This window comes from Coturnix japonica, chromosome 5 (genome assembly GCF_054131305.1).
Source record: "Coturnix japonica strain WE chromosome 5, WE-NBRP24, whole genome shotgun sequence".
Lineage (NCBI taxonomy): Eukaryota > Metazoa > Chordata > Aves > Galliformes > Phasianidae > Coturnix > Coturnix japonica.
The window spans coordinates 11279987-11291425 of record NC_140667.1 but is presented as its reverse complement, the minus strand read 5'-3'; the positions used below and the strand labels follow the sequence as shown (position 1 = coordinate 11291425).

At 37.4% G+C, this 11439-nt stretch overlaps 1 pseudogene across 1 annotated transcript; it reads left to right on the top strand.

Moving 5' to 3' along the window:
- The first annotated feature begins 2131 nt into the window (after positions 1-2131).
- LOC146760671 (dystrotelin-like) lies at positions 2132-11169 on the top strand (annotated as a pseudogene). The gene is made up of 7 exons (XR_014946432.1): positions 2132-2219; positions 3485-3646; positions 4542-4653; positions 6642-6786; positions 7458-7659; positions 9321-9391; positions 10911-11169. The product of XR_014946432.1 is annotated as a dystrotelin-like (transcript).
- The last annotated feature ends 270 nt before the right edge of the window (positions 11170-11439 follow it).

The following is an 11439-nucleotide window of genomic DNA, read 5'->3' as shown; positions in this document are numbered from 1 at the left end:
CTTTGTATGTGAAATGAGAAAAAATCCTACTTTGAAGTATACGTGGATTTCGCAGTGCTAATGGAACTTTATATTGTAGTACAAAATGGTGCATAAATCTGGAGTATCTCTCATTATATGTACAATGAAATGTAGGACTAGAAATTAGTTTGCAGTTACTGTGCTTTTGTCATTTATAACTTGCACTCAGTTAATTACATTATTTTCCTTCCCCTCCTAACTATTTTTAAACCATCTACAGGGATTTTTAGTTGAGCCATTCTATCCCTACAGCCTCTCAAGTTGTGCTGTATCCCTAAACCCAGCAGTGTATTTCTTTTTTGTGTCAAGAGCTATGTTAGACGTAATTGTCTAGACTTACCTAAAGCAGGTACTTTCAATTAAATAAATTTAAAAAAAAAAAAAAAAAAAAAAAAAAAAAAAAAAAAAAAAAAAAAAAAGAAGTCCAGCATCCACTCAAGAGAACAAGAGAAGGCAGGAATCCTCACTTGTTTCATCCTTTGTTTTGCCACAGTGGATTTGATTGATGTTTCTCTGATTCAGCACATCTTATCAAGTGAACAGAGACAGAGGGAAAAAGCGAGCACAAATATAAACCCATCACGAAGTACTGAAGCACTGCTAGATCAAATCTATTTCTACCATTCTTATATCACTTTTGTATTAAACTCTTCCACGATGATGGTATTTTCTTTAAGTTAGGCACAATATATTTCAGATACAGAAAGGTGGGGTACAAGCATTAGCAGAGAAACATAGGTAAGGTAGTTCCAAAAAGTTCAGATATCTGCCTGCCTATTCTGTGAACATCATAGTACAAGGAGAGACTCTTCACTTGACAACCAGGGTTTTATGGTAAACTTCAGAATCAAAATCCATATTTGCCTTTGTATATGCACAGGTCAAGACTTTACCAGTCACTTCCCATTGTTAGTTTTTCTCCAGTTTTTTCACATACAATATGGATTAATTCATTAACCACGGGATCAGTTCATCACTGTATGAGATCTAAAAGAAAAGGCTTAGTTCGTTGTTGAGTTATTCCCTTTTTCATCGGAGCAAAGCTTTTGACTGATAATGTGGTTAATATGCAGATGTTCTGCAGCATTCTGTGTTGAAATACTGTTAATCGTATGATTACTACTATTTTAGATCCCACATTATTAATTTTTGTTACTTTCAAAATCAATTATGTGTAAGAATAAACAGACGCATTTCAATGCAAAGCTGAAAACATCGAGTGTGTTCTGTAATTTTCTTGCTTTAAGTACCAGCTCAGGAAAATCATTTAGAAGAATCTCCTTAATGGGACTATCTTGTTTTTTTTCTCCTGCTTTGCACGGACAGTATATTACTTTCTTTATGCTGTAATATCTTTTTATAGGTCTGTTTTCACAAGTTTCTTTTGTTTCCACAAGCTGCACGGATAGGATAGAAAAAGTATTTTATTTAGTTTTTTTTTCAGAACATGTTTTCTCTCTGCCATTCTCCAGTTTCCATTATCAACTGAAAGTTTTTCAAGACAAGAAGATATAAGTGCTCTTCCATGTCTGAGCGATTGTTTAATTGCACTCTCGCATAAACTTTAATAAGGGTTTTTGGTTGTATTCTTCGTGAGATTTGAGAATAACTCACAAAAATCTTCTCATAAGTTCCATTAATCAGCAAAGTCTGGTGAATATTCTACACACATTCTATTTGAATTGCAATGAAATTAGAGGAAGTTAATCCAAGATGTAGTTGCAGTAGGTCTTGAGCCACGGTAAGGTTGCCAGATGGTATAGTAGAAAAAACAGAACGTAGTCCTGCTTTCTTATTCATATCTGGGAAGGTCTTTCACAAGTAAAGAGGAAGATTAATTAATTAATTACTTTTAGGATGAGTATTATAAGAATAGAATTATGTTTTATTTAGAATGTGAGGTCTTTTAAGGAAATACTGTATTTTTAGGATTACACAGTATCTTGAACATTGTGGTTGTGTTCAGTTACAAACAGTCCTAGACATAAAATATCACTACAGTGCTACAACTGCTGTGTACATAGAAAAGAATATGTAAGTTGAAGTTATCTTACAGTGTAACCTGTACTTGTGTTTTTGGTATATGTAATGTAAGTGATTTTATTTTTCTAGGTCTGGAACAGGTTGTATCAAAACTGGATCTGCTGCAGCTGCCCTAATTGCCCTTTCAAGGGACACTCTACTTGCTAAATACAGAGGTGGGAAATGTACATTTTTATATACCGTGTGAAATACTGAATGTTAAGAAAATTCTGAGGTTTTTTTTTTTTGTTGTTGTGTTTTATTTTATACTTTAAAGGAGTAAAAATCTGATGCAGAAAGTAAATTATGTCCTAGGAAAAGGCTTATGCAGAAAAGTTCTTTTTCATCAGTGTTTGTATTCATCTCTGCAGAAATGGTCAAAGCTCAGTAGTGAAGACCGAGTACTGTTTGCCTAGCAGAAAAAAGCAGAAACCCCTTATTTTAAATTTCACTAGAGCCAAAAACAAATGTGTATATTTGATCCAAGAAGTCATTAGGGATTTTTTAAATATTAGACAAAAAATACATGAAGAATTATAAAAGGTAAAGCTAGCCCAGCACACGGAGCAACACAAAGGCTTCCACCTGATTTAAATGCTCAAAATGGAGAACAAATGAACTGCAAGAGGCATATTGGCTTTATACTCTCCCACTGCTTATTATGCATTTCCTTTCAAATTACTTGTAATTGTCAATTCACAATTTAAACAGGACATACTTAACTGTGTTTCTCCCAGACATGAAAATGAGCTTCACGTTTCCTCCATCCTTCCAGTCTTAGCTGTTAAGGATAATGAATTGCTATAATTTCATTCTTAATTTGCTTTCCTCCTCCTTTTCCTTTCTCCGTTGGGGAAAGTATAGTCAGCAGTCACCTTGCGCCTGCTGTATTTGACAATTAAAGGAGAGTTGTTTTTAGAGGTTGACTTGATACTTTGAAATAATCATGCAGATATTTTGAGACTAAGTAGCTAGAAGACTCTTCAAGCTTTACTGGGATTCTAGTTTCCTTTCTTTGATCTCAAAAAACACATTCTAATCCAAAAGAAGAACATACATCGTTGATAATTTCTGTGTTTGATTCTACTTTGACGCTGATGACAGCAGGACACTGTGTGGACTTAGGGATCTGCCATACAAAGTAGGCACAATAATCAAATTCTCTAGCTATTCTTAGTCTGAATAATGCCTGATATTGGTATCTATGTGTATTCATTTTGCCTGAGCTTAAAGGTTGCGGGAACTGCTGCATGTAAGTGTTGCTAAAGCAGATTCAAACGTCTGATGTTATTCTAAACCTTTTAAACCTAGTAGTATTTTATATGAATGAAAAAAATCTCTGCTAGCAGAGTCCAATATAAGAAATTTTAGTAAGAACTGTAGATATGATACCAGTTGTTTTCAAGGAAATGGCTGAACTTGAGATGCGTATTTTTTCCAGGCTCTGAATTCAGGAATCGTTGAAGAAAAATTCCTCTCAGCTGGGATCAAGTCCTGCTCTTCAGCAATGGCTTCCTACAATTATTAGATTATCAGCCACAGAAATGGTTTCTCACTGTGTTAGATGTAGAGTCTGCAAGACTTTCCCCATTACAGGCCACAGGTATGTCAGTAACTACTGTAACTACTACAGTATCCACCTAGAAAGTACTTACTTTGTAGGCTTATACTCTAAACTCTGCAGGCTAAACTTAAACAGGCTTAATACTATATTAAGCTATAGACATGGGACATAACAAAGCAGATGTGGGAAAGAGAGGACTATCTCAGACTCCAGCCTGGCTCAGGCTTCAACCAGTTTCACTTCATTTCACTGGCAGAGGCATTATTATGGACACTTACAGAAAGTAAACTTGAGGATCAGCGTTAAATCCAAGAATTTAATTTCTGTATCTCATTTTGTAGTTCTTTATCCCATAATCAGCTGGGCATATTAACCATCTAGTTAAGTTAGCCATCCTATGACCTTAATCATCTAAGTAAAAATGCCTCCTGATTAAAAAATAGACATTACCTATGGACCAGAATGCATAGAGCAGTGTTTTACTGCTACTGTCTTCTCACTGGCAGCAAGTTTAGATGGTATGTGTTTATTTTTTTAAGTTTTTGTGAAGTTACAAATTCTACATGAATAATGTAGTAACCTTACAGTTCATTGAGAGCAGCAGATGGAGGTAAGCTATAAGAAACATGCAGATGTCACCATATTTTCAAAAGGGATACTAGAACAACTGTTTGTTCGGGGGTTTTTTGGACTGAATTTCTTTGCAGCAAAATAATAATATCAAAGATCGTGACTGGGTTCTGGAGATTACTCCATTGTCACATGCACAAGGTAATGCTTGCTATTCAGAAATTGCAGGTGAAAATCTTTATTCTAACTTAGGTGCTTCTCTGCATTTTAGAATGCAGGGATGTGTATTTCTAGTAGTCAAGCTCACTTACATCGAGTTCTCAGTTGCAACAAAGGAACTTAATCCTTTTCTTTACTTTTTCAGGTATGGCTGTCTGAAGTGCCTGAATGTTGTCCTTTGCCAGGACTGCTTTTTCACCGGCCGTCTCAGCAAAGCACATAAGAGTTCACATCCCATTGTGGATCACTGCGTGCAGGTAAAGTCCTACTCTCCTGTTCTGGTTTTTCATATGGGCAATTAGACAGTGGACTCTTGAGCTAAAGTGATTATAAAATTACGTATATATTAGCCATGGTACCCATGAGGTGTTAGGGTTTTTTTATTTGAGAACAGAAAGTCAGGGAAAAGAAAGAATGAAGACTTCTAAATTAAGAAATGTTGTGTTCTGAAGTAAGTGAATAGAGCCATGGAATGTCAGAGTGCGAGTCCTCTTCCCAGGGAGATGTTTGGTTAATAACATCATTATAAATAAAGTAGAGATGTCAATTACTCCAAATATCCTTCCTTACGCTCCATGAGAAGACAGATCCAATGACAAGTTATGTGCTCACGCAGAGATTTCTATTAGGGACATTAATTTGAATGGGGAACGCATGGGAACACAGTTACGTCAGAGCACAAGAAGTAAGAGCAGGAGGGATGTGTCAAAGTCAGGAAATGATGCAAGCTAGATTCCTTGTTCAGCGAGCTCATAGCCCATCCCTATACACAGCTTCTCAGGACACTCAGATTAGGAAAATAAAAAACAGCCTGAAACAAGGGACAAAGCCATTTGAAGATAATAATGTGAAGATAAGGGACAAGACTTGTGGCTGTAAGGAATCCAAGACTAAAGAAAAGAAAACAAATAAATCCTCATGACCCACAGAACTGAGCAGAGGTGGAGAGATGAAAGATCACGACTGTGCGTTTCAAAAGGAATTGAAGTTGTATCCAAAACACAGCACAGTACAAGTAACCTTGGAATCTGAAATAGAATTGGCATCTCTTTTCCTCCATGTCAGTGTAAGTCAATGTATTCATACCATGTGGATATATATACCTTGGTATGTGATTGGTGGAGAGATCACTTGAACACACATACAGTAGTACTTTTGAGTGAGTTAGTGTGAATGTGTGAAATCAATTTTGGTTTAAGATTAAGTTCTCTTTCTCTCTTATACTGTCTGACATTAAGTTTTCCTATGTTGTTGCTGCAATATTGAAACTGAATAGCTGGACTCAAGTTTTGTAGGATGGTTTGTGTCGGAAGGGACCTTTTAAGATCATCCAGTTCCAACACCCTGCTATAGCCAAGGACATCTTCCTCTAGGCCAGGTTGCTCACAGCCCCATCCAGCATTCTGTTCCAGTATCTCACCACCTTCACAGTAAATAATTTCTTCCAGCATAGAATATCTCATCTAAATCAACCCTCTTCCAGTTTTTCTTTCTTTCCTTTTTGTGAAGCATTTAGGAATTGCTAGTGAGTTGTTTTTCCCACGCATTCTACTCTTAGCAGTGCTCGGTCAATTAAATTTTCACTTTGTCTTAACCGAGGTGTGGGATGCAGAGATAGCTTTGAAAGGTCAGCAGTTTTTCCTTACTGTGCTGCCACCTTGTGGTAATATTGCCATCGAAAAATGACTGGGACACACGTTGTATGTTTTCTTCTGTTTTCCTGTTAAGTCTGTTGAGTCTTTCCCAGCGTTCTGCACCAGTCATTTTCTGGGCAATAATTGGTTTGTGGCCTGCCATAATAAAGTCGCAGTGCATGCTTGCTTTACCTGACACTGCTGAGAGAATTGGAAGCATGGTTTTTATTGTACTATGCAAGAGGAGGATGTGAAACACAGAAGGCTGTATTTATTAACACTTCATACCAATTTAAAAATTACTGGTTTTCTGATGTTCAAAAGAGAATTTATGAACTAGTTGGACAGAATTCTTGTGTTAAACATTTCCAAGCTGATTCAGTTTGGCCCAGGCAGGTATTTGTTTACGCACAAGAATTGAAGCCGATCTCGCCTGTGGCCCTGCATCATCATCTACTTCATCTCCACATCTCAGACAGCAGCCTCAGAACACTTCAACTGTTGAACAGCTGGAACTTTACACATCTTACCTTTGCCTTGGGCCGTGCCTACTTTTGGGCAGCACCTGTTTGAAAACTCACTCCCTTCTCTGTTATCTCATATTCCAACAGATGCCAGCCAAGGCAAATGCAAAGCACTTTCTTTGCGCTGTCAAAACAACCTGTTTCAAGTCTGCTGCAGAAGGAAGGAGGCTCAGTGAAGGAAAGTTTTGGAGATAACAGAGGAGAAGCATTTCACAACTCACAAAAGGATTCAGTGAGTTTAAGTTTTTTTTTTCTCTCTGAATAAAGGGTCAGGCTGTGGGACTCAATTGAGTTCTTTAAGTAAGTGTCTTTGTTGTGATAGGCTGTGTCATGATTTTCCCATAAACACATGTAAACATAAATGGGAAGTTACTGCACATGATTCTGTTGCTTAACTATGTTGCTGTTGTTTAATCCTACTGTGAGCAATCAAGATTTCTCTGATTCTCAGTGGGTTTTTGCTTACCTTTTGCTTGGATAGCAGTTAGTGATAAAGAAGCATTTGAGGGTATCAGTATAGGTGTTGCTGTGTAGCTGATAGGTATCTAGGCTTTTCCCAGCATGGAAAAACCTGCACAAACATAACAAAGGGCCGTATGGCCCTTTGTTATTGTTTCATCATTGAATTTCCCAATATATTTTGCTCTTGAGTATTACCTAATGTGAAAAGTAGAAGTACCATATTGCACTGATACTAAATGGATGGAGAGAAGAATCTGATATTGAGGTTCTGCTAAAACAGTGGAGTTTCTTTTTGAGGAATTTCATTCTTTCAGCTAAAAATCTGTCAGTGGGCACAGCCAGACCATACATCTTTCTCAGTCAATAGCACAGCTGTTCATCTGCCTACAGTACATTAGTTTTTTCTTGATTATTCAAGGTACCAAAACCATATGAAGCTTGATCTTCGCTCAGCATTTCTTTGTCAGTATGCAGTCCCCCAGCAGAATTCAGTGCTTCACCATTCCCTGGATGTGAAAACCCATCTCTCCCTGTGAACAACCATATTCTGGAATCACCCAAGCTGATATCAAAAAACAGAACTGTACTGCACAAGAACAACAATAACAGCAAGATACTGGAGCAAGGCAAGACAAAAATTGTGGTTAGTGAGACATCAAGTTGTAATAGAACTAAAGCTTGAAGGAAGACCTACTATGTTAACTATCTAATTGATGTCCAAGTATGAATGCAAAAGAAATGTGGTGGACAGCTTCACCTTTATGTGAAAAATGAGGGAACTGAAAACTTGCGAACAAGACTAACTGCTTGACTTTCATGACTTTTGAAGCATTTGTAGGAATATTTCCTTTAACCTTTTTTTTTTTTTTTTTTTTTAAACTTTCATGTTGTCTTGGAGTATCATCTTAAAGAATAGTCATTACTACAGCTGCATCTCTATTGTGACAGCAAAAAATGCCATCATAAGCATTGAATAAAGGCATCTTAATTCTTAATGTTCTTTGATTATTTTTTTTTTGTTGGTATAGCAATAAAAGAGGACAGTATGGGCCCTTTTTAAGGTGAAGGGTTAAGTAGCATTCACTCCAACTGAAATAGCTCACGCATAACAGCTTTCTATCATTCTATTTCTAGGTTTCCTGCACAGAAGCAATACTATAGGAATGGAAAGGACAATGGAAATGAAAATAAGTACAATAGCAGTTCTGTGTTTCTATATTTATTTAAGAGTTTCATAGTTCTCCCCTTTCTTGGAAAATATGGAATGCTGGGTTGCATTCAAACCAGTTTGTCTCATCTACTCATTCTGTTCTTTCCAGAAGCCAAGAGTGCGGTAACTGCGAACTACCCTGCACGTGTCAGATTGCTGCCTTGACTGTGACTCCTGTGCTTCTCCTTTTGAAGTAGGACTGTCTTTTAGGTCTCTGCCCAGCGTGAGATATAACACTAGAGAGCACAAATCCACAGTAGCAATAGTGAGCAGAAAATGCTTAAGTGTGTTGTTTTGATGGTTCACACCTGTCATTTCAGAAGGCAGTGAGACAGGACTATATTGGTGCTCTATCAAATGCATTACTGTCTTGTTGAATTTTCCTTTGTGTGGAATTATTTTAGAGTATTTTAATACCGATTTCCAACAGTAGTGCAGATTGTTTAAAAGCATGCAGACCGTAAATCCCATGCAAGGTAACTTCTAAAAGAGTCCATAAACTCAAAGGTCCTACGGTCCCAGCTATGGACAACTCATAATTAACAGGTAGCCCACATTCTAGCCCAGCTCATGCCACACCTCTAAAGCAGCTTATCTGGAAAACCTTTGTCTCTATGACTTCTAGAACTACTGTTCTGTGTGGCCCAGAAATTACTATTTGCACCCAAAGAACAGAAGTTTTTCTTCTCCCTTCTACATCCAGTCAGTCTTCCTATATGTTTCCTTATTTCAAAATAGCAGGGTGACTCGGGAGAGACTGTTTCCCAAAGAAATTATTTCATTTTTCAGGATTGTCAAAGAATTAGGTTTTGTTCTGATTGGAGAGAAAACAAATTCTGAAACACTCAGAATGTGTCATATAATGAATAATTTGTCTTATACTGAGCAAATCTTCCAGTCCATTTTAGCAGCCATCAGAAATACATTGATGTATTTGTCTGTTGCATTCAGTTGACTGAGAAGTTAGCTGGTTAATTGATTAAGCAGGGCAAATCCCCCATTTGGCATGCCTGTTTATAACAGAATTTGTAAAGAAAGTGAAATTTTAATGTTGATATATTCATTAACACATATTTTTCTCTTTTTTACTTTAGACAATTTCATCTTTTGAAGCAGATGTGTCAAAAATGCATGATTCCATCAAAAGTATTCACAACGAGAGCACGTAGGTAAACGTAGTATGTCAATGACCAATGACTTCTGGGCAATTGCTGTGGTTTAACCTGTTAGCTGGCTCAGTACCACACGCACACGTTCACTCACTTCCCCTCACCTTCAGTGGGATGCAGGAGAGAACTGGATAAAACATAAAACTCATAGTTTGAAGTAAAGACTTCATTAGGGTAGAAAAAGAAGAATAAATGATAATAGTATATGAAAGATGCACTGTGCAATAACTCACCACCTCCTAAACCCAAAACACAATGCCGTAGCAGCTAGTAGGAAGAAAATGAACTCTATTCCATCCAAAACCGGGACAGCAATACAGTGAATGATTTTGAGATTTAAAATCATTTTCTCTCAAATAGAGATGAATGAAAAAACTCAGCAACAGAAGTTGCAAGTGAAGTGTGCTGGAAAAAGTTTCTGGCAAAGAAAAACCCTCTGACCTAAAGCTTATTGTAACCGGCTGAATGAATTACATTACACATGGGAAGATTTTCTGTTGTTTTTTGTGGACCAGCTTATAGTGTTAATGTGTCTGCTCATTGAGCTGAACTCTGAGGTAGTTTAGGGCAGTCATTAATTGACTGTGAAGGCCTATTAACTGCTTTAATAGGGGACATTATTGTACTAATAAATTTAAAGTGCTCTAACTTGTCCCTTTCTGACAATTTGTGCACAGTTTCAGTGAAGCTGATGTCTCTTTTGTCTGTGTAAGCCAATGAACGTAGAAAAGAAAGCGAGTCAGATAAACTTCTGCATATAACTAAATGAGACATAAAACTATTTTGGCTGGGTAACATGAGGCAGTTGGCTTATTACTGCATCATTAACCAATTTTTTTATCTGCCTTCACTTCAGCCATGGGAAATGCAGAATTGTTTCTCTGTCCAGACTTCTCAGAGAAAGCCCACTTCTAGACCTAAGACAGTTTTAACAGTCTGCGCTCCGTGTAAGGAGTTTCTCAATCTTCCCTGTGTGTGAGGGAGCGAAGCTTCCGATCACAAAAGTGTCAGTATCATTTCAAGGGAAAGTGGCCTGCACAGGGATAAGCGGTACTGTCAGACAAGCTTTACAGAATGCCAGGAGCAAGAAGAGATTCAATTAGAGAGGGAACTGCTGTTTTTTTTCTTACAATACCTAGACAAAAAGGATGCAAATCTTTTGTAGATCAGAGATTTGCCTTAAGAATTGCCAGAGAAGTTTGTTGCTAGACAGAGGGACCGCTCTTTTTATTTCAGCTGTCATTATGGGAATGGTAAACTCCAAGATGATACAAGTCTGCATCTTGGCTCCACTTCCACTCAGCTTGTATCTTTCCTCGAGTACATTCCTGTTCTTAGTAATTCTCTGTATACAGCCCAGTTCCTGAAATGCTATCATCGCAGCCAGAAGCTGAACTGACAAAGCAAATAAAGATTGCTCTATGGTGTTGGCTCTTTTCAATGTTGGGAAATGTGTGTGTGGAGGTGGGGGGGAATGAATCTAGTGATATTCCTACACTCCTATCTCCCTTAAAGGTACACAAAGAAGCATCTAAATAAGTGGAAGCACAAAACACAATTTTTTCATTACTGCCAGGAAAACAAAAGTTTCAAAATATTGGCAAAACTCCTAAACCCAAGAGTATGTCACAAAAACCTGCAAATGGAGTTGTATAAAATGAGGCAAGAACTCAAGCTATAGTGATAAAATTAATGAAGAATCTTCTCAGCTATGGGCAATTACTGAGTACTAACTACTACTTTGCTTGCAGACCGCTTCCCTCAAGTCTGTTTCACGCTTACCTGCTCAGTCAGGTGCATTTTTTGTCTTCATAGAGAGCAGATAGGCTCTTCATGGCAAGGATTTTCTTTTCATTCTCAACATATTTAGCACTTAGTATGGATACACATGTCTGGGAAGCTCAGATAATATTGCATAAGGTAAAATAATACAGAAGATAGTAGACAATATCATCAAGAATACCTTCTTGATATACAATACCTTATAAGGAGGGATGGTGAAACATTTCCAAAAGGTTACCTATAGGAAAAACTCGCCGACACG